Source organism: Amphimedon queenslandica, unplaced genomic scaffold (assembly GCF_000090795.2).
Source record: "Amphimedon queenslandica unplaced genomic scaffold, v1.1 AMPQUscaffold_13404, whole genome shotgun sequence".
Taxonomy (NCBI): domain Eukaryota; kingdom Metazoa; phylum Porifera; class Demospongiae; order Haplosclerida; family Niphatidae; genus Amphimedon; species Amphimedon queenslandica.
The window spans coordinates 32467-48516 of record NW_003546360.1 but is presented as its reverse complement, the minus strand read 5'-3'; positions in this window follow the sequence as shown (position 1 = coordinate 48516).

Here is a 16050-nt window from a genome sequence, read left to right as displayed (position 1 = left end):
AAGCAGATAGGAGATCACAATGGCGAGAGTCTTCCTCCGCTATTCTGGCCAAAACGCCACGTCTGAAGAACTGCTCAATTGTCTGGACTTCTTCAGGAACTTCAAGAATGGACCAGCGCAGGAGTGTTTTATTTGTAGCTGAAACTACAGATGTGTTAACAAGTGACAACAACATGGACGCAGACATCTTAAAACCACGTGTGCATTCTGTGCAATAATGAATAATGAAAAATGAGCATGCGCATATGCAGGCGGGTTATGGGAAACAATGAATCTAATTGGAGTGGCCTAAATATATTTTACCAATCTTGTGAAGAGTAGGAAACTTCTTGTCTTGACTTTTCCACTGTGTTAGTGGTGGGAAATCAATGTTGTCATTGGGTAAGTGTCAAGTGAAGGTACATATAGTTGGTTTCAGTTGAGAAGAAACGGAAATAAAATTAATCAATATTAATTTTCGTCATTAAAACGTCACGTGTAGCCCCGCCCAAACATGGCTGCAATCTGCAAGCTCTGTCATTCTTCGAGCGTTTCTTCTCCTTTAACTTACTTTACTAACTATTGTACCTCTACAGTGGTTGCTGCTACCTCCATCTATCCTTTTCTTGTTTTTGGTGCCTGTTTTTAGCTGGTATAGAGCTCGGAATACGGGTGAATCAACGAGTGAACTGGCAATGAAGAACAACTAAGATTGAGAAGGCTGTGGAGTGATATAGCAAGAATTATCCTTAAGAGAAAGCTCCTAGTTGAATATTAGTAGTTCTAAAGAGCTTGATATGTTTTGTTTTATTTTTAAAATAAAAAACATTATTTTTGACTAAATGTAATGAGATGCAAATGATATTCATCGGAGTGACGCACACAATTCGTCATGGCGGCTCCTTTCATCTCAAGCGGAAGAACCCGTTTAGAACCTTCCAGAGTACCTAGAAACTCAAAAATCGGTAAGGATTTTCGGAAGAACCTGTTATGCAGCTATACCAAATTTCAATTTGCTAGCATTAGTGACAAAAAAGTTATAAGGGGTGGTGGTGGTTTCTTCTCAACTGAAACCGACTATACCTTAAGGAGACAATTGTTTGCGGGTATTTAATTTAGCGAATTTTAGTGATTAAAAAAAAATCGCTAACTTATGTCCGCGCTAATTTAAATTTTTAATTGAAAGTGGGTGTGGTCACAATGAATAAAATGGCGGCCGTCAGCAAGTCTGAGTTTATTTGCAGCGAAGGGTCAGCAAGATAATACTAAACTGCTGTCCAAAGACTTCTTTAGCAGTTAGCCTAGGTTAACAAAGCAGATGAAATATTCTTCGTTCAGTGACTGCTCTAACTGTAAGCAAGATAACTTTACATGTTAATGGCTGCAGAGTCAGTGATGAAGCAATTTAAGCAGGATTAATGCAACAAGATCTACTGTATTAGTGTATTTAGACTTGTGCAATTGCTTTGCTTGCTCATACATGTAAATCACAGCACATAATCTATAGCTTGCTTAGGCTCGCCCCTTTAATTCTTCTAGAAGTTATTAATACCAAATGATCAAAAATGCTAAATTAAGTACCAGACAAATGTCAGTACCATGAAAATCGCTAAAATAAGTACACACTAATAATTGTCTCCTTAAGGTATGTAGCTCCTCAATAACTGTCATTTTTGTGAACACTTGATGCTTTGATTCCAAAAATTTGCTTAAGAGCATATCTAGGTTTTTGGAAGTGGTTGTGCTAAATTAGATTCATTGTCTTCATGAATGGCAGTAAGTTAATACTAGTGTGCTTAGAGATATCTAATGCAAATAATTCGAACCATGAGTCAATTACAGTTGCAATAATAATTATTAGATCAGTCTCATCACTAGCATATTGTCCTTCAAGATCCTCTTACTTTCTTCATGGTTTCCATAGCAGAATTTTTATTATTATTACTGATCAACTAATTATTGTTATGCTGAGTTAGTAGAGATACTGCTGATACTATAATGTTATTTTCCTGAAAGAAAGTCTGTCATATCTCTAAAATGGTGTAAGAGCAGCCAGGACTGAATCAATAACATCAAAATCCTGCCAAGTGAGTATCAAAATGGGATGTTTTACAATCGCTTGCTAGAACCACCCTGATAGCTTCCTGTTGCTTTACTATACAATGTAACATAATGTAAAGTAGATCCCCAGGAAGTAGCAACAACTACTTTAAGCTTGTATGGAAGGATACCTTTCTCCTCTTGTACTTCTCTAAGATCTCTGGTTATTGTCCATTTGCGAGTAAAAGCACCAATTACCTTCCTGCAAACTTTTGTTACACGATCACCTCCCCTGATTGCTAAATTTGCTAAGTCTATAATTATTGCATTCAAAGCAACTCAAAAGCTTCCATCTAAGGAGTGCACAAGCTCATATAATGTTTGAACCATAGTCTGTTGTTATGCAAACATGCTTAGTAATATCTGAATTCCAAGCAATGAAAGTTGCTTTCAGTGACTCCATTATAATCTTCTCCTGTGTGATCATACAGTAAATATTTTGTTTGCAAACAATGACTTTAAATATCTCAACTGCTATCCACGTAATGCACAGTAAAACTGATCTAAGGATCTAGAGCTTCTGTAGTACACGTATAAGTAAAGCTAGCAAAGTGTATCACTTTAGTCAACAATTATTCTTTCTCGATTTTCTCCCGAACCTCATTATAAATAGTGTTATGTTTACAGTATGTACATATATATGCATGCACAGTACATGTACTCATTATTATTCATTATTATTATTATTATTATCATTATTATTATTATTATTTTGGGGCCCTGCGCCAGCCGGTCTTTTTGTTCTGTACAATTTCATTGTGTGTGCTTCTAGCACGTGTGTTGACAGTTGACGAAAGAGATTTTGTTTGTAAACTAGTTCCTCGTCTTGTTAGCAAATTAGCAAGCGTGCAGTTTGTGTTTGTTGGACAATACTGATCCCTCATACACAAAAAATTGGCGACGAGGGTAAACTGAGACCGTATAGATTTTGACTGGAACTATGGCAGCTTGTTTTCATGGGTTGTTGTCTACTTTCGATGCTACACAGGAGGACTGGGTCGACTACACTGAACGTCTAGAGCACTACCTTGTTGCCAATAGTATTGATGATGGAAATGTACAACATGCTATTCTATTGACTAATGTTGGACCCCCTACTTACCGGTTAGCAAAGACTCTATCTCTGCCGAAGAAGCCAACAAATTATACTTTTGCTGAGTTGGTAAAGATGGTAACGGCGCACTTCCATCCGGAGCCATCTCCGATATTGAAGAGATTTGAGTTCAATACCCGCTCTCAAGAAGAAGGGAAAGTGTAGCAGTATTTGTGGCTGCTCTATGTAGTATTGCAGAGTATTGTGAATATAAAGATGACATCTTGGCTGACATGTTACGGGACAGGATTGTATGTGGCATCAGAGGTAAAGCCGTTCAAAGGTCGCTATTGAAAGAGTCAAAGTTGACTTATGAGTCTGCTTTAGACATTTCCCTGGCAGCAGAGGCTGCTGCACACAATTGCAAGCAGTTACAAGAAAGACAGAAGCCACAACTACCTGTTAATTGAATAAATTATAAGCAAGGGACTGGATCAAAGAAGACACCAACTGGTGGTTCTAACGGTGGTTCTACTGTTTCATCACATTCAGATTGTTACCGTTGTGGAGGCAAGCATTCAGCTGCTCAGTGTTGATTTAAAGATTTTGAATGTCATTTCTGCAAGAAGAGAGGACATTTAGCCTCTGTGTGTCATAAGAAGAGAGCCAGTCCTCCCAGTAAACAAGAAAACCCTGCAGACAAAGGCAAAGCCAATGCTGTAGAGGGAGATGAGGAAAGTTCAGATTATCCACTATTTAATATATCTAATTGTACTCCGAGTAAGCTGTTGCTTGTTAAGGTATCTATTAATGGAGTTAGTATCAATATGGAGCTCGACATTGGAGCTTCTGTATTGTTCATGAGTGAAGATACATATTGCTTAATAAAGGATTCAGTGAGTCCACTCCAGCAGTCATCAGTCAGACTTCACACATATACAGGTGAACCTATCAAGGTGATAGGAGTTATTGATGTTATTGTGGAACATAATGGTCAGCAAATGACACTGCCTCTTATTGTTATGGAAGGGAAGGGACCTCCACTTTTTGGAAGAAACTGGTTGTCAGTGTGAAAGCTGGATTGGTAGCATATATTTAAAGTGGAGAGCAACAGTTCACTGCAGGATGTTTTGAATCAATTTAACGAAGTATTTAATGAGGGACTTGGCACTGTACTAGGGGTGAAAGCCAAAATATACGTCAGTCCCCAAGCTACACCTATTTTTCATAAGGCTCGTCCTGTTCCATACTCATTAAAGTTGAAAATTGAGGACAAATTGGATCAATTACTCAAGGAAGGTATCATTGAGCCTGTGCAATTTTCTGATTGGGCTGCTCCCATTGTGCCCGTGCCTAAAGGAGATGGTACCATACGTATCTGTGGTGACTATAAAGTTACAACTAACAGAATAGCAAGTCTAAAAAAATATCCACTTCCACAAATTGAGGACCTTTTTGCATCACTCAGGTGGTCAGACTTTCTCGAAGTTGGATTTACTCATGCGTATCAGCAGGTTGAGTTAGAAGAAGACTCGCGTGAGTTCACTATTATTAATACCCATAAGGGATTATTTCAGTATAACCGTTTGCCATTTGGCATAGCATCAGCCCCATCTTTTTTCTAGAGGGTTATGGATACTCTTTTGCAGGGTATTCCAGGGGTTTGTGTGTATCTAGATGACATATTAATTTCAGGTCAATCAGAGGAGGAGCATCTCGCTCGTTTGTCAGAGGTATTGAGGAGACTAGCAGAGTCGGGAATGCGACTGAAGAAGGAGAAATGCAGTTTCCTGTTGCCTTCTGTCAAATACTTAGGGCAAGTCATCAGCTCGAAAGGGTTAAGTACTTCTGATACAAAGGTTGCAACTATAACTAATGCTCCATTGCCCACAAATGTCAGTGAATTGCGTTCTTTCCTGCGGATGGTCAACTATTATGGCAAGTTTTTACCGGACTTAGCCATGGTACTATCACCATTGTACAGCCTACTCCAAAAGAACAAGGGTTGATCTTGGGAGGAACCACAAGAGACAGCATTCTGTTCTATTAAGGAACTACTCAAATTGTCTCAAGTCTTAGTTCATTTTGATCCTAATTTGCCTCTAGTTCTCTCATGTGATGCCTCACCATTATGGTGTGGGGGTGGTCTTAGCACACAAGATGCCAGACGGATAAGAGCGTCCAGTAGGATTTGCCTTTCGTTCTCTTACTCTTACTGAGAGAAAGTATTCACAACTCGATAAGGAGGCGCTCACTATTGTTTTTGGGGTAAAGAAATACCACCAATTTCTTTATGGGAGACAGTTTACATTAAAAATGGATCATAAGCCTCTCATTCATATTTTTAGTGAGAAGAAGGCAACACCTGTGTTAGCCTCAGGCTGTATACAGAGATGGGCCCTTACCCTAGGAGTGTACTCTTATACTATTCAGTATCGTGAAAGGAAGAACAATGTCTGTGCAGATGCAATGAGCAGCCTCTCTCTGAAGTCTACCTTCACTCTCACTCCCAAACCACACGAATTAATCCACTTGATGGAATATTTGGACACCTCTCCTACTACTAGTATGCAGATCAAGCAATGGACCGACCGTGATCCTGAGCTATCAAAAGTTTGTGACTGGATATTGTCTGCGTGGCCTGAGAAGGAGATTACTGATGAGGGATATGTACCATATTGGAGGAGAAGGTATGAATTGAATGTGGAGGAAGGGTGTGTGTTGTGGGGGAATTGTGTTGTAATCCCTAAGAGAGGGAGGGAAACAGTGAATAAGATGTTGCAGAGGGCCACACAGGGATTGTACGTATGAAGAGTTTTACCCGTAGTTATGTGTGGTGGCCTGGATAGATGCTGAGTTAGAGCAGTGTGTGAAATCATGTGTCTCAAGTCAGATTCAAAAAAAATCACTGCCTGTAGTACCTTTGCATCCATGGGCATGGCTAGAGAGAGCTTGGTCAAGAGTCCATATAGACTATGCAGGTCCTTTTGAAGGGAAGTCTTTTCTGGTTATGATAGATGCATATTGTAGATGGATGGAAGTCCATATTACAAATCTTACAACTACAGCAGCAGCAATGGAATTAATGAGAAAATCGCTTGCTACCTTGGGATTGCCTGATGTAGTAGTCTCAGATAATTCAGCTAATTTTACTAGCCTGGAATTTAGTACATTTTTGAAGAGAATGGGATAAGACATGTAAGGATACCTCCATACCATCCGTCATCGAATGGTATAGCTGAGAGGACGGTACAGACATTAAAAGATGGTCTGAGAAAGATTAAAGGAGGATCTTTAGAGACTCACTTATCTAGGTTCCTGTTTAAGTACAGAATCACACCTCATAGTATTACTGGGATATCTCCTGGTGGGATAATCTTTGGTCGATGTCTACATTCTCACTTGGATCATTTAAGACCAAACATTCAGAAGATAGCTAATCTGAATAATGACCGTCAAAAGCAGTGGTATGATGTCCATGCTCAGTGGCGCATCTGGGCCCGGGCCTAGATGGGCCATGGCCCGGGCATCAGAAGTCAGTAATGAGATTCATTAGATACAATGTAAACAATTCCCTGCCTCAAGTTTTGGTAAAGCAAACCACAAGCCACACCAGAGTACTTACAAGTGCTTGAAGAGCATTATAAGCACAGCATAGATGAGGAAATTGTTGAAACCCATCATAAAAATGGCCAAAAGATGCATAACCATAAAATAACTGGTTGAAAAGTGGACACACCCACTTCCTGGCCCTACCATTAACTTGCACCCAGATCCGCCACTGTCCATGCTAAACAGAGATTGTTTAAGGTAGGGGACTTGGTCTACTTAAGGAACTATGCAACATGACCTCAATGGCTTCCTGGAAAGATTATTGAATTGAACGGTAATGTTCTATTTACAGTATTGTTAGAGGATGGTCGCAGAGTAAGGAAACATACTGATCAGATATTCATCAATATGAAAGATCCACTACTGAAGAGTCTAATGATGACCCCTCAGAGGACCCTACTGTGGTTAGTACTCCTAATCCATCACCTACAGTTGATACTCCTCAATCTCCCCCTATTCAGTTACCTTTAACTACTGAACCTGATCACTCTAATCTTATTCAATCTCCCTCACTCTCCTCCCTTTTGTCTACTCCGAATTACTCGTCACCAACACCCGAGCCAGTACCACATCTCTCACGAATCGTCCAGTATGACGTTCCACACGATCAAGACACTCACCAAAGAGGTATGGATCGCCTGTACGATATTGACTGTTGTTATTATTAATAGTAATAGCTTATTATTATTATTATTATTATCCTTATTGATTTTTGTCTTGATAACTAAAGAGGGAGGAGTGTTATGTTTACATTATGTACTTATATATGCATGCACAGTACATGTACTCATTAATATTCATTATTATTATTATTATTATTATTATTTTGGGGCCCTGCGCCAGCCGGTCTTTTGTTCTGTACAGTTGTATTGTGTGTGCTTCTAGCACATGTGTTGTTAGTTGAAGAAAGAGATTTTGTTTGTAAACTAGTTTCTTGTCTTGTTAGCAAATTAGCTAGCGTGCAGTTTGTGTGTGTTGGACAATACTGATCCCTCCTCATACTAGTCAGGTGTGGCCAGACCCTTGCGAAAACGGAGGGTCAGGAACCTCGTATATACCAGTCTTGTTAGCTGCTGCAGAAATTCTGCAGTGACGCATTGTGACTCGCTATGACTATTAACTTTAATAATTATTAATAATTGAAAATGGATGTTGGTGCTGTAGCTGCTAATCTTCTTGGTATCCATTCTCTGCATTTGCATATTCTTCGAGACACTATAAATTCATCAAAGCAGTTATATAAGATGTCATCAGAAGTCTCATTTATAGGAAGCTCCTAAAACTTGGGCCATATATGCCCACTCAATTCTCTCCATGTTGAAAACACCAAATTAGATCTGCTAAACAAACTGTAACCATTATTAGCCTGGGAAGTGATGTTGCTTCTACAGCTGACAGTCTTACAAGTCGTCATTGCTTCTTTATTTATAATTATAATTGTTTTTGTTTTTATTATTATTATAATTAGCTATTAATTATTCATTATGATGACATAGGCTGCTACAGCAGCTGCAGCTCCACCCGAAGCCATAGTAGTTGAAAACAAGTCTGGTATACACAAGGTTCCTGACCCTCCATTTTCGCAAGTGTCAGGCCATGCCTGACTATCCTCATACACAACAAATTGCATTTCCAGTAAAGTGATTCCAACTAGACACCTCATACATAGGATTGAATTTGTTTAGCATCTTTTTCAGTCCTGGTTGCTCAATGGCACTTAGGGCATACATATCATTTGCCAAAAAGTAAGTGACAAACTTGGTCAATCTCTTGTATTCTTGTCTAGCTTCCTAATTCTTTTAAGCGCTTCTTTGATTGATGGCGAACCTGTTGTTGTTGGTGTCTCAGCTTTTGTTTTAGGTTTCACCTTCACGTATTGCTCAGAGTGCTAATTCTTGAGATGAGAGTAGAGGTTGCTGGTATTGCTGTGCTTGGCTGATACTGAGAGTCTAAAACCCAGTGTAGATGGCACACTGGGTTTTCACTAACACTTGCCTTTCCATTCTCTTCTAGCTTCAACTCAAAGTACTTTCACACTTTAACTTGGTATATTGCTTCTCAGGTAGCCTGATTTCTTGAACTTTTCTAACCTTTACGTTGGTAACACAAGCCATTAGTTGCTGACAGGTCTCAGTGCCTAGACCATTTGCCCAGCCTACAGTCAATAGCATTGGGGTGGGTGGCGGAAAAGGGTCTGCCATTTTGACTTACTGTGCTTTTCAATCCACTTGGATCACAATTGCTTGCTCCATAAACTGCAGAATACATGGGCATTGTATGGAGGGGAGAGATTTACAGAACACAATAATGCAAGTGGAGTGAAAAGCCTATGGCAGGTGGTTTGTGTCAAAATTAGTAATTGTAATAAAAACAGGTGGAGTGTCCAGGACACCAGGTGCAGTGCAGTATTTTAAGAGTGTTTGATCGATGCAAGTGTCCTTCGCAGTCACTGACGAGAATGTTATGAGTGATCAATCAATTCGAGTGTCCTTTTCAGCCGCTGAGTAATGCTCTTCTTTTTAAACAATTTGAAGGACATTGTGACTGTCAATCTAAGTCTTGTCTCTAGCTGGTAAAGGCTAAAGGCAATGTAGTGACCAAATGGTGGGAGCTTGACCTTGGTACTTGTAAATGTTGACTTATTTTTAAAAGGCTAAAAGTCTCTTCTGACAAAAATGAAAGACCACGCATATATACATATATATACATACAGCATTACATCATATTACATCACAATGACAGAACATATAATTAGTCTGAGTCAGGATAACATGAACTAATAAGCATAGAATATCATAAGCATAAGAGCTACATGGAAAAGAAATAATATTGTACAGCAATGCAAGAATAATGAAGCACTATGGTCCAATGGACTCGCCCACTGGAATTCACCTGAGTGATATTGTTACTTGTACTGTGATATTTCAAGCAATTTGAAAAATATTATTATTATTATTGACTGCATAGTTATAATAATAATTAAAATAAGCTATGGGTGTGGTCAACAACTAGCTAGCTAGCTGAATCATGGCACATGTGTAGGAGAAAGAAGAAAAGTTGAAATTTATTTTAGGATTGGAAGCTCTATTCAAAGAAAAAGTCGGCATAAAAATTTTCCTAAATATTTAAGAGACTATAAGAGTTTGGTTGCTCCTGCTGTCCATATTGCTGCCTGAAAAGTTTTCAACGAGGAGAAATCATAAACTTTGAGCAACTGTATCTCACAAACAACAAAGTTAGGACAAAATCATTCTTTTTGTTTTTTGTTAGATGGGATTTGCTACCTCTGAAGCAATTCTTGGCCCTGTAGAGTGAAACACGAGCTCTCAATTGTAGAGAGGTCCCTTGGTTTAGCAGTTCACAGCTTTTGGTACCATGGGTAGCTACAAGAGAATAACTAGATGAAAGAAAGGAACTTTATGTGTTGCTAGAAGAAGAAATATAGCTCTAGAATGCTCAGATAAAAAGATATATTTTTTACAAATCAATTAAACTTTGTGGACAGAATGACAACCCAACTGCTTTGTACCCGCCTACGCAAGCGTGGTGAGTCCAACGAGTGCACTATAGCACATGCCCTTGCCACAATCAGCGTGACATAACTGCAGTATATTACTCTTGTAGATACGATTATTAAAAATCAAAAGATCAACCAAAACAACAGAATCAAACATTTATATACTAAGACACAAATTATGAAATAGTTTCACATTAACACAAATTATTTAGAATGGATCTATCACAGACAAGACATGCAACCAATAATTAAGTCTAGGCACACTTTACATTTATTACAATTTAGGGTTCTACAGTCACGTGATTTCTGGGATACTACAAAAACACAAATGAAACATTAATTTGTTTTTCAAAAATTATAGAGGAAATACTGCTGACTGACTGTTACTGTACATGTTAGCTTGCTCAGCCTTGCATTGCTTTGCTGCAGTAATTGAAGGTGGGGCTGGAATAAAAGGTAAGGCTCAAATTAAGCACCGCCTACTTCATAGTTACACACAATGGACAGTTACTGGTAAAAAAGCTTTAGTTTTCTACACTTATACACAGTGTATGGCACAATAATCAGGCTTTATTTGTTGTATACAAGCTTAATAGTAAGAATCTACAGTTTAAAAGACTCTGACAGATCTTCCTGGAGAACAGGACCTCGTGTAAACAGTTGCAGTAAGCGATGTTTGAGCTACCATATCTCAAATTAAGAATGTAAGACAAATTTTCTACATATTAAATGAATAAAAACTTTTAATCTATTGTTTGGTGTGTTCTATTGCATTATTACCTTCTTCATGAGAGAGCTGGCCAGAATCCTGATTACGTTTAGCAACATTACTGGCTCATGCTGCCAAGGAGAAGATGAATGAAGAAGTGAACTGAAGAAAAACTACTTTTGGCAATTATTTTAGTTAACAGTGGGACTCCACAGGACCTTAGCAAAGAGCAGCAAGGATTTGAAAACAGAGAAAAAGAAGCCATATTGCGAACACACACACACACTGACACAAAGAGTGCAGTAACCTTGCCTATATGCCTATGGCGTGGGCGAGGGCAATGCAGCACTGTTGTGCAATGGACTAGCTAATCATGGCACATGGCTAGGAGAAAGAAGGAAAGCTGAAATTTAATTTAGCATCTGCAGCTCTATTCAAAGAAAGAGTTGGCACAAAACTGTTGCCTAAATATTTAAAAGAGACTGAGTTTGGTTGCTCCTGCTTTCCCTAGTAGTGCTGCCTGAAAATTTTTTCCAGAGGCTAAATCACAAACTTTGAGCAACTGTAACTCACAAACAAAGAAGTTAGGAGAAAGTTCTTTCATTTTTTCTTAGATTGGATTTTCTACCTCTGAAACAAATATTGGCCCTGTTGAGTGAAACAGTAGCTCTCACTTGGAGAGAGGTTGCATGGTTTAACAGTTCCCTTGCTTTGGTGCCACGGGATGCTACAAAAGCATAACTAGATGAACGAAAGCAACTTTATCTGTTGCTAGAAGAAGAATAGCTCTACAGTGCACAGACAAAAGGATATATTACAAATCAATTAAAAGGAAATAGACATCCAAATTAAGTTTTTTATTTTATGGTCTTAATATGATTGCCTGACCATTTTAATGTGTTCCAACTTCCATAGTCTAAAAAATTTTAGTCACTGAGATATGAGCCTTCAAAAAATGCCCTTTTTTGCCTCTTGCAGTGTCACTTCTTGTCGGTGGGTGTGGCTAAACGTGACGTCATAGTAGGAATGTTTGCAGATAACTCCATTCCTTTATAGGAGAAAATGATCCTTTATTTTTATGCCTTATAATATAATAGCCCTAATTTTAAGATAGGGATTATTAGCTTTCATTATTCTAAGCTTGGAACTGCAAGAAACAGTCATAATATCACAATTAGGTAAATCTTCTTGCTTGCTTATTTTGAGTCTTTTCTTGGATTTGCATGTTTAGAATAATGAAAGCTAACAATCCCTATCTTAAAATTAGGGCTATTATTTTATAAGGCATAAAAATAAAGGATCATTTACTCCTATAAAGGAATGGAGTTATCTGCAAACATTCCTACTATGACGTCACGTTTAGCCACACCACCAACAGGAAGTAAGCAAAAAAGGGCATTTTTGAAGGCTCATATCTCAGTGAATAAAATTTTTTAGACTATAGAAGTTGGAACACAATATTAAAATGGTCAGGCAATCATATTAAGACCATAAAATAAAAAACTTAATATGGATGTGTTTCCCTTTAAACTGTGTAGACAGAATGACAAAATGACAACCCAGCTGCATAATACCCGCCTATGCAAGCATGGCGAGTCCAATAATAACTAAAGTAATAATGATATTAATTGTAATAATAATAATAGTAGTAGTAGTAATAATCATAATGATAATAACAATATTACTGTTCAAATTACCTTTAAAAATCGTAATAGGAATTATTACCAATTTCATTGATCAATATAATACTCCTCCCCTATTAAGTTAACATACATACGGCTCATGATCAGTAGTCGTTCTTGAATGAGTGAATCAAAAAATCAGTGGTGGCATAGGAGGTAGTGTAGGAGGTGCAGGCATGTTAGGTATAAATGGAGTGGCATTATCATCCCAATGACTGTCCTCCTGATGAGTATCTGGCTCAGAGTCCTCAGTATAAAAGTTTCTGAGCTGGATAGCATGTCTTTTAAGCACTATAACATCCTTAGTTTTAACATGGTAAGGCAATGGTCCAGTGACCTTACAGACAACCACAGGAATCCATAATGGCTTTCCCGAGTAGTTCCTAGCAAGCAGCTATTCATGTAGCTTGAAAGATCTAGTGTTGCTTTCTTTCTGTGAAGAAATCTGGGTGATCGGTATCTAAAGCTGATCTTAATTTACGTCTCATTAGGAGTTCACTTGGGGATTGCCCAGTGAAGTAATTTGATAAGAGTAAAGGAATTGAGCAATTCCTTCTTGTAGTTGTCCTTCCATCTTCATAATAGCATTTTTAACTGTCTGCACTGCTCTCTCTGTTTGGCCATTAGATCTTGGATGGTAAGGAGCTGGTAGTGAATGGCGAATACTATTGAAAAACATGAATTTCTTAAATGCTTGACTCGTAATTGAAGGTCCATTATCAGAGACCAATAAATGACAAGAACCATGAGTAGAGAATATGTGACGAAGGACTTTGATAGTCTCTTCAGAGGAAGTAGATATACTTCTAACCAGTGAGAGTGAGCACCTCCCAGAATGAGAAAGTAGTGTCCCAGAAAAAAACTGACATGGTCTCTATGTAGCTGGATTTTTTGTAACTTCCCACGGGTGCACATGAGTTTACAAGGGAGGGCACTTGGCACACCTTACACTTCATGACTAAATCTTCAATTGCTTTGTCTAATGCAGGTAATAGCACCGGGCTAGACTCTTCATTTTTGACATTCCCTGATGTGCTTCATGTAATTGAGTAAGTATTTCTGATTGACCCTGGGGTGGGACAATCACTCTGGAGCCCCGAAGGAGACATCCTTTAGCTACACTGAGTTCCATGAAACAGTGCGAATTAGGTTTCAGTTTTAGATCATCATCAAGTGCCTCGCCTCCAGTGAGTACTGTCTGTTGTAGTCTTGATTAATTAGTATTCTTATCTGTCTGCAGCTTGACATTATGAGCTGAAACTATAGCTTCTAAAATATATTCAAACATTAGCACTACATCTTGCTGCATAGGAACAGAAGGGGAGTTAGGGAGTGGTTGTCCACTAAATTCATCCGCATGTAGTATTAGTTTACCTGGTTTTTACTGAGTAGCATAGTTATATACTGAAAGTGCTATTGCCCAATGTTGGATACTAGACGAAGGAATCTGTTTAGACTCACTCTGGAGTAACTCCAGTGGTTTATGGTCAGAATGGACACATTGTCCACCATAGATGTTATGGCAAACAGCGAAAAAAATTGCTAATGCATTCTTCTCCAACTGAGAGTAACATTTTTCAGCTGCTGAGAGAGTATGGGAAGCATAAGCGACTGCCAGGTCAATCCCATCAGGCATCCTGTGGCTGAGGACTGCTCCTAGTCTGTTGGGTGAAGCATCACAAGCTACCACAAGTGGCTTCTTATTATAATGTGTTAAGACAAAAGAGGAATGAAGCTTGGCTTTAGCCCTTAGATATTCTTTCTCTTGGTCTTGAGACCATTTCCAGGGAGTGTCCTTTTGAAGAAGCCAATAAAAAGGAGATAATACAGTGGCTACATCTGGTAAGAACTTATGGTAATAGTGCAACAATTCTAGAAAGGATTCTTATTTTGTGACGTTTGTAGGTGTAGGCGATTCTTGAATAGCCTTCACCTTATCTTTTGAAGGATGTAGACTATCTGTATCAATGATGTATTCCAAGTACTCAACTGATGGAACATCAAATTTACACTTAGACTGCTTCAAAGTACGTCCTGGCTCCTCTAGGGTCTGCAAAATAGCATGAAGATTATTGAGGTGATCATCATCATTGGTATCAGTAATGAGTATGTCATCTATGTAGAAACATACATGATGTAATAAGTAAGTTCTCAATTGTATGTTAAAATAATGAGGGTGCTGATGAGACTCCAAAAAAAAGACTCTCTACTGGAAGAGCCCTTTGGTGGTATTGGTCCTAAATATCCTTTAAGCCTCATCCAGTAGTATCTGAAGGTAAGCGTGCTTCTAACAGAGTTTTGAGATCTTTCCTCCAGCTAGGTCAGCAAACAAATTCTCTGATTGTGGTATTGGATATAAATCAGTTAACAGAACTGGGTTAACAGTAACTTGGTAGTCTCCGCACAATTGAATAGACCCGTCAGACTTTACAATAGGAACAATGGGTGCAGCCCACTCTGAGTACTTTACAGCTGTAATAACTTCTTAACCCCTTAAACAATCTATTTTGTCAAATGCAGTGATAGAGTGACAGGATGTGGATGGTAGAACAATCTGACTGGATATGAATCTTGGCTGTGAAGTCCCGCAGCTTTCCCAATTCCGAAGAAAATACTGGAGTGTGTTTCTGGGGTACTTCACCTTAATAAAAAAACAGTTATTATTCACTTCCAACCAATTACAACCTATTAGAGTAGGTCCATTTCAAGGAACTATCACCGGTTGTAGAGTAGCAGTGTGGGACTGATAATAAACATCAACATCTATAGCATCAACTGGCTTGAGTTTTTGTCCCGCATATGTAGTTAAAATGACACGAGAAGGAAAAAGTGGAGGAAGAGTAGAAGAAAAAAAGGTATAAGTGTCGTTTCTCACAATAGATAAGGAAGGCCCAGTTCCATGGAATGGTCGACATTAGTGACACTGAAACAATGAAAGGTTTTCCAGTAAAAGGTGAAGTAAACAATGGTAGTCCACTTAGTCAGAGTCTCCCATGGGAAGAAGATGTGGCTCGTGGTCTAGGGGTGTTGCCTATTATTTTGCTGAGGTGGTGGATACCCAGTCTTGGCTTTAGGAGGATTTTTCTAATGCTGTGGCTTCTCTTTACAACTGCGACATACCCTGGCTAGGTGTCTTTTCTTTCCAAACAGCCTACAATCTGCCTCAATAAACTTACATTTGGTAGCATAATGATCATCACATCTGTAACACTCCACTTTACTCAGCATGTGTGACGATTCCTTTTTGTGTTGAAGGTTATGAACAGGAGTCTGCATCTGGTGCTGTGATTTACTCTCAGGCCGATCAGAGACATCAGGAGCAGCTAGCTCCATAGCTTGAGCTATTTGAAATGCTTTATTGTAGTCTAAGTCTGGCTTTTGTAGAGGTCTTCTTTGAATTCAAATGCCATTGATGACA